This window comes from Echinops telfairi, unplaced genomic scaffold (assembly GCF_000313985.2).
Source record: "Echinops telfairi isolate 266 unplaced genomic scaffold, ASM31398v2 ScPeMD7_5;HRSCAF=22, whole genome shotgun sequence".
Lineage (NCBI taxonomy): Eukaryota > Metazoa > Chordata > Mammalia > Afrosoricida > Tenrecidae > Echinops > Echinops telfairi.
In genome coordinates this window covers 33,603,036-33,608,742 of record NW_022103901.1, presented here as the reverse complement: position 1 = coordinate 33,608,742, position 5,707 = coordinate 33,603,036, and positions in this window count along the sequence as shown.

The window sequence follows — 5,707 nt, the reverse complement described above, 5'->3', positions numbered from 1 at the left end:
AGGGCGGCCGGACGTAACCACGCAGCGCGAGGGGCGGGGCCTGCGGAGCTAAGCGGCGGGGGGCGGGGCCTGTGGAAGGCACTCCCCCTTGCTGGAAACACCTGGCACCTGGCGCTGTATCTGTTGATGAATATGCAAGAGGTCGTCCTTGGGTTACGCGCTTTTTCCGCTCAGCCTCTCATCTAATCGTATTATATCCGCTCAGTTATGCCAGAAATCGAGTTGTCACCCTAAAATATTATCGTCTTCGCCCCTTTGTCAGGTCCTGTAACCTGTTCTGTGCGGCCTTCCTGGGAACTCGCTGCCCTTATCACCTTTGTACCAGCCCTCTATCTGGTCTCCCAGGGTCAGCCTGACCTCATTCTTCAAACACCAGCCAGAATGCTTGCTTGCTTGCTTGCTTTTTTTTTTCTTTCTTTCTTTCTTTTTAAATCATTTTATTGGGGGCTCGTACAACTCATCACAACCCATCCATACATACATACATCGTGTCAAGCACATTTGTACATTTGTTGCCATCATCATTCTCAAAACGTTTGCCTTCTACTTGAGCCCTGAATATCAGCTCATTTTCCCCCATCTCTCCCCACTCCCCCCTCCTTCAGAATGCTCTTTCAAAAGTCAAAATAGAACGTTACTCCTCTCCTCCTTGCTTAAACCCTTCCAACTAGGACAAATGTCAAAATTCAGGCTGTGACCTGCAATTGTGCTCCCCTAGCTCCCGTCTCAACTCCCTGAGCTAGATTGTGCCATCTCCTCTTCAGACTCACCTGCAGCTCCGTTTTGCTCCTTCAGTAAGGCTACAGATTAAAGGAGACGTAATGTCTCATGGACTTTAGACATCATCAGGAGAGACTCAAACCAAGCCAAATGCACTGCCTTCGAGTCAATTCTGACTCATGGTGCCTCCTATAGGGCAGAGTACAACTGACCCTGAGGGGTTTTGAGACTGTCTCTTTCTCCTGCGGAGTTGCTGACGATCTTGAACCACAGACCTCCAGGTAAGGAGTACGCCCCCTAGGCTCCTCTTCAGGAGAGACTACTCCCTGGAAAAGGGCATCCTGTTTGATAGAGGGGCCCTCCACAAGATGGATTGACACAATAGCTACAACAATGCTCTCCAACACAACAATGATTGTGAAGGTGGCGCTTGACCAGGCCTGTTTCTTTTGTTGTACATTCAGTCATTCTGGGTCGGAACCTACTCAACGACCCAGCAGCAAGACCAAATGTTATTGTCAGGAGCTGTTGGGGGTAGAGAGAACAATTTAACAGATATCTGTGAAATTTTTTAATGTGCTTGTTCTTTAAACCTACTCTAGGCACTTACAAGAAATGTTCATAATAAATTTGGGGGAAAATACACTTAGTATTGATAGGAATTAAATTATAACCCTTCTTTTTTATATAAATAAATCATTTAATTGGGGGCTCTTACAGCTCTTATAAAATCCATACATCAATTGTATCAAGCACATTTGTACATGTGTTGCCCTTCATCATTTAAAAAATATTTTCTTTCTGTGTGAGCCCTTTGTATCAGCTCCTTTTTTCCCTCCCTGCCCCACCCTCCCACCCTCATGGACCCCTGATAAATTATAAATTATTCTTATTTTCATATCGTACACTACCCAATATCTCCCTTCATCCATTTTATTGTTGTTTGTCCCCCTGGGGAAGGGGGAATTATAACCCTTCTAAAAGAAATATCTTCGACACTAGCACATTTGTCATTATAAAGAGCCCTGGTGATGCAGTGATTATGAGTTGGGGCATTAGGCATGGACTCGATGGCAGTGAGTTTGTTGGTTTTTGTCATTAATGAGGTCAGACCAGAGAAGAGTGGATCCCTACAGAGTGATGTCTTATAAAAGGCAGAATTAACACACACACAGAAGGGATGACAGATACATCTAAAAGTAGACAAGAAACTCTTAGGAATGTCCCATGAGTAAGGCTCCTTCCCTAAAGGCCCTATCCTGATGTGGCCTCTGCTTGCAGCCTCTGACGTTCTTTGGTATGGTTCTTCTATCCATAGTTTGTAGCTCCCACCTAACGACTAGGTGGGAGCATGCCAACAGGGTCCTTGGGATTAATATGAAGGGACTGGTCAGTGCTACCATTCTGTTGTGCATACATTGAGCCATCTCAGAAGCAAAGATGGAGAATCCCAGGACACTCAAGAAATAAATGCCAAGAGCACAGTGTGTGTCTCAGATCCCCAGGAACAGGAGCAATACCCAAACCATAAGACAGAGCAGTGGGCTGCCCCGCCCATAGAATGAGTAAAACCGTGAGCCTTCAGGTAGAAGAATGGCTTGCAGAGTAGGGTGCCTTTTGGACATTTATCAGTGGCAAAGAAAGGTTTTAACACTTGCCCAAGTAGGACAGAGGCCAAGGGGCCTCAGAGCTAAGAGGCAGAGGACTAGAGAAAGACCTGCAGACAAACAAGCCTATGGGCCTGGCTGAGAAGAGCTCTGTGGGCAAAAGAACTGTGCCCTTAGCATTTCTGAACTGGAATTGTAACCTGTTAACTTCCCTTTTAAGACCCAGAGTGAGTAGTGTCTGTGAATTCTGTGTGGCCCTTGCAATAGATCATCTACCCCCGCAGAGAAAAGAGTGCTGGGGGAGAGAGGGCGGATATCAGAATTGGAGGGTGGAGGGTGGAGGCATGTCTGACCTCTGCTTCATAGGAATCTTCCTTGGGCAGGTTGTGGAGTTGGATTCATCTTTCTCATTGTGTAGATGGAGGAGTCAGACAGACACCTATGCATTTCTTTAGACTTCTAGCCCCTAAAACAATTCATTTCTGTCCTATAAAGCCACATCGGCATTGTTTGTTAAAGCAGCACTCAAGCAAAACTCGCTGCCATTGAGTAAATTCTGACTCCTAGCAACCCGATAGAACAGGGTAAGAACTATCCCGGTGAGTTTCCAAGACTGTAACTCTTTACAGGAATAGAAAGCCCCATCTTTCTCCTGTTAAGTGGCTGGTGGTTTTGAACTGCTGACCTTATGGGTAGCAGCCGAACTCATAACCACTACACCACTAGGACTTCTCTAGTTAACTGAAACAGGTTGATCTCGTTTTTCCTTTTTGTAATCTACCAAGGTTATTATATGTATTTCTACATGTTCATGTGGAAGTGTGTAAATGCAATAAAAGTCTCTTGAAGGTTGACATACTAGAATGACTGCAAGAGGTCAAGGGTCACTTTTGTTTTATCCTTATGTACTTTTTAAAGTAAGAATGCATGAATGCCTTTTTGCATTATTGAACTAGCTAAGGTGAAGGGGGAAATAATATTCTACAAGAGGGAGAGGATATTAAAAAAGTGGGGGTAAGGTCAGGCCAAACTCTCGAGAGATTTGATAAGTTGTTTAAATTGATGAATACAAAAATTAAGGTCTGAAATATAAGCCCTCACCTATTTCATAATAAAAAGATCAAAGAAAACCAAAATTAAGAACAAAAGAATACATGATAAGGAAAGGAAATAAACCCCTTCTCCCTCTCCTCCCGATAACTGCCATATACAACAGACTGCAATTGAATGGCCGCGAGAGTTCAAGTCAGATAAAGTGACATAATGCGGGGCTTAGCTGGTGTGTGCCACACATGATGAGCCCAGGTAAGGGCTCCCACTGTTATCTACGTTATTGTCTGTCACTGCTCAGGGTGAACTATGGAGTGCGTTGTCAGATAAGAAGTCACACAGAAAGTGCTGAGTCATACTGGGGTATACCAGTCAGTAACCAAACCCCTCCTCTCAGGCCCCTGGGTTGTGGACTGTGTGGGGCTTAGTCTTAGTTATCTAATGCTGGTACAACAGTGGGCAGCTTCAGCGGAATGTGCACCCTCACAGTTAGGAAGCTGGAAGTCCGAATTCAGGATGCTAGTTCTAAGGGGAAGGCTGTCTCTCTTTGTTGGCTCTGGGGGAAAGTCTTCGTCTTCTTTTCAACTTCTGCTCCGGGGCCATCTTCACTTGGCCTACCATCTGTCTTCCTCCAGCTCTGCTTGCTCACTGGCATGTTGAATCTTTTTTATATCACAGCAGACATTGATTTAAGACACACCCTACATGACGGACTGCTAACAAAACCCATTACCCAACAGCCTCCGGGCACCAGCACCACTGGCTGACAGCCAAGGACATGAGATGCCGTTCCCTGCCACTTTTTGCCTGACTTCCAAGCTGCTGGTTCTGGTGGTGTAGTGGGTGATGTGGTGGGCTTCTATCCTCAAGGTCAACCATTCAAATCCACCAGCTGCTCTGAGAGAGAAAGATGCTGCCAGCTATTTGGTTCCATAAATGATTTACAGTCTCAAAAACCCAGAGGGGGCAGTTCTGTGTTCTATTGCGTCCCCATGAATCGGAATCAACTTGATAGTACTGGGTTTGGCTCAATAAGCCAAAAGGTGCTGGGTCCCAATATGGCCCTGGGAGTTACTCTGAATTAAACCTGGGGACCAGAACTGACTTCATGGGCATGCAACCAGGGAAGAGCCCCCAGCTAGGATAAACATTCTGCTGGTACCATCTTCATCACTGTTGACCCCAGACCCAGCATTTCCATGGGAGACCAGGCCCTGCAGGTGAGCAGCTAGGAACTTTGGATCTTGTGACCCAACCCCATGCAACTGAAGGAAAACTAACCAAATTGTATCTGCTTAATATGCACTTGAGTTTCATGGATTGGGTATTGATGGAATTCCTGCTACGTGCTGGAAGGGAGTGCTACCGAGACAAATAAGGCTGGGACTAGGGATTAGGAAAGGCTTGCTGAAGGAAGTGGTGTCCATATGGAATCCTAAGGGATGAGTTGAAGTTAGGTGGTGATCTGAGCACAGAGGCATGAGAATAAGGTGGGGAGGAGATTACCAGGGGTTTACACAAGATAAAAACATGAACAAATGTTTTCATTCATAAATACAAATATTCTCCTCCCCCAAACAACAACAACAAAAAACCCTCACAGCTATTGAGTCAATTCCAAATCATAAGTAAATATGAATGCATGCTTATAAGGTAATAAGCAGATTTTATAATACAGATCAGTGGTTTGAACCTTTGATGCATCAGCCACTCGGCAGGAGAATGATGCGGCCAGCAGCCGCCTTGGTAAAGATTCCAGCCATAGGAGTCGGGATCTACAGCATAGCAGTGGGTTTTCAGAAGAGGATGCCAGTGTCATTTTTGAGTTTTAGTGCAAAACCAAAAAAAAAAAAGACACTTTTCTGTTAACAACAACAAAAAGTAATTCAAACATGTTCAAGCTGTATGGACCCCTGACATGTGTCAGTCAGACGTCCCAGAACTAACACGGCCAATCTCAGGAAGTCCAGTGAGAGTGAGAGACTGCCTTCTCTCTACCACACACCTACTATCTGAAGATTTATCTGTGCTTACAAGGGAAGGGGGGTTTGGGTTTGCTTGCCCAGGTGGTTTGGAGTTGGCCCACCAGCCTCTCCGTGGGAGAAAGATGAGGCTTTCTACTCTCACAATGAGTTAAGTCTCCTAAACCCAGAGGGACAGTTCCACCGCGTCCACTCGGGTGGCCATGCGTCGGAATCGTCCCCAAGGCAGTGTGCTCGACTGTTTGGCGCCCTTGAAGCTGTCACCTGCCCCCAGCATGGAGCCCAGCTCCGATTGGCGCGGCCTTCGCTTTCCGCCAGCCGGAGACTGGCCTTCCGGGGGTCGGCGGG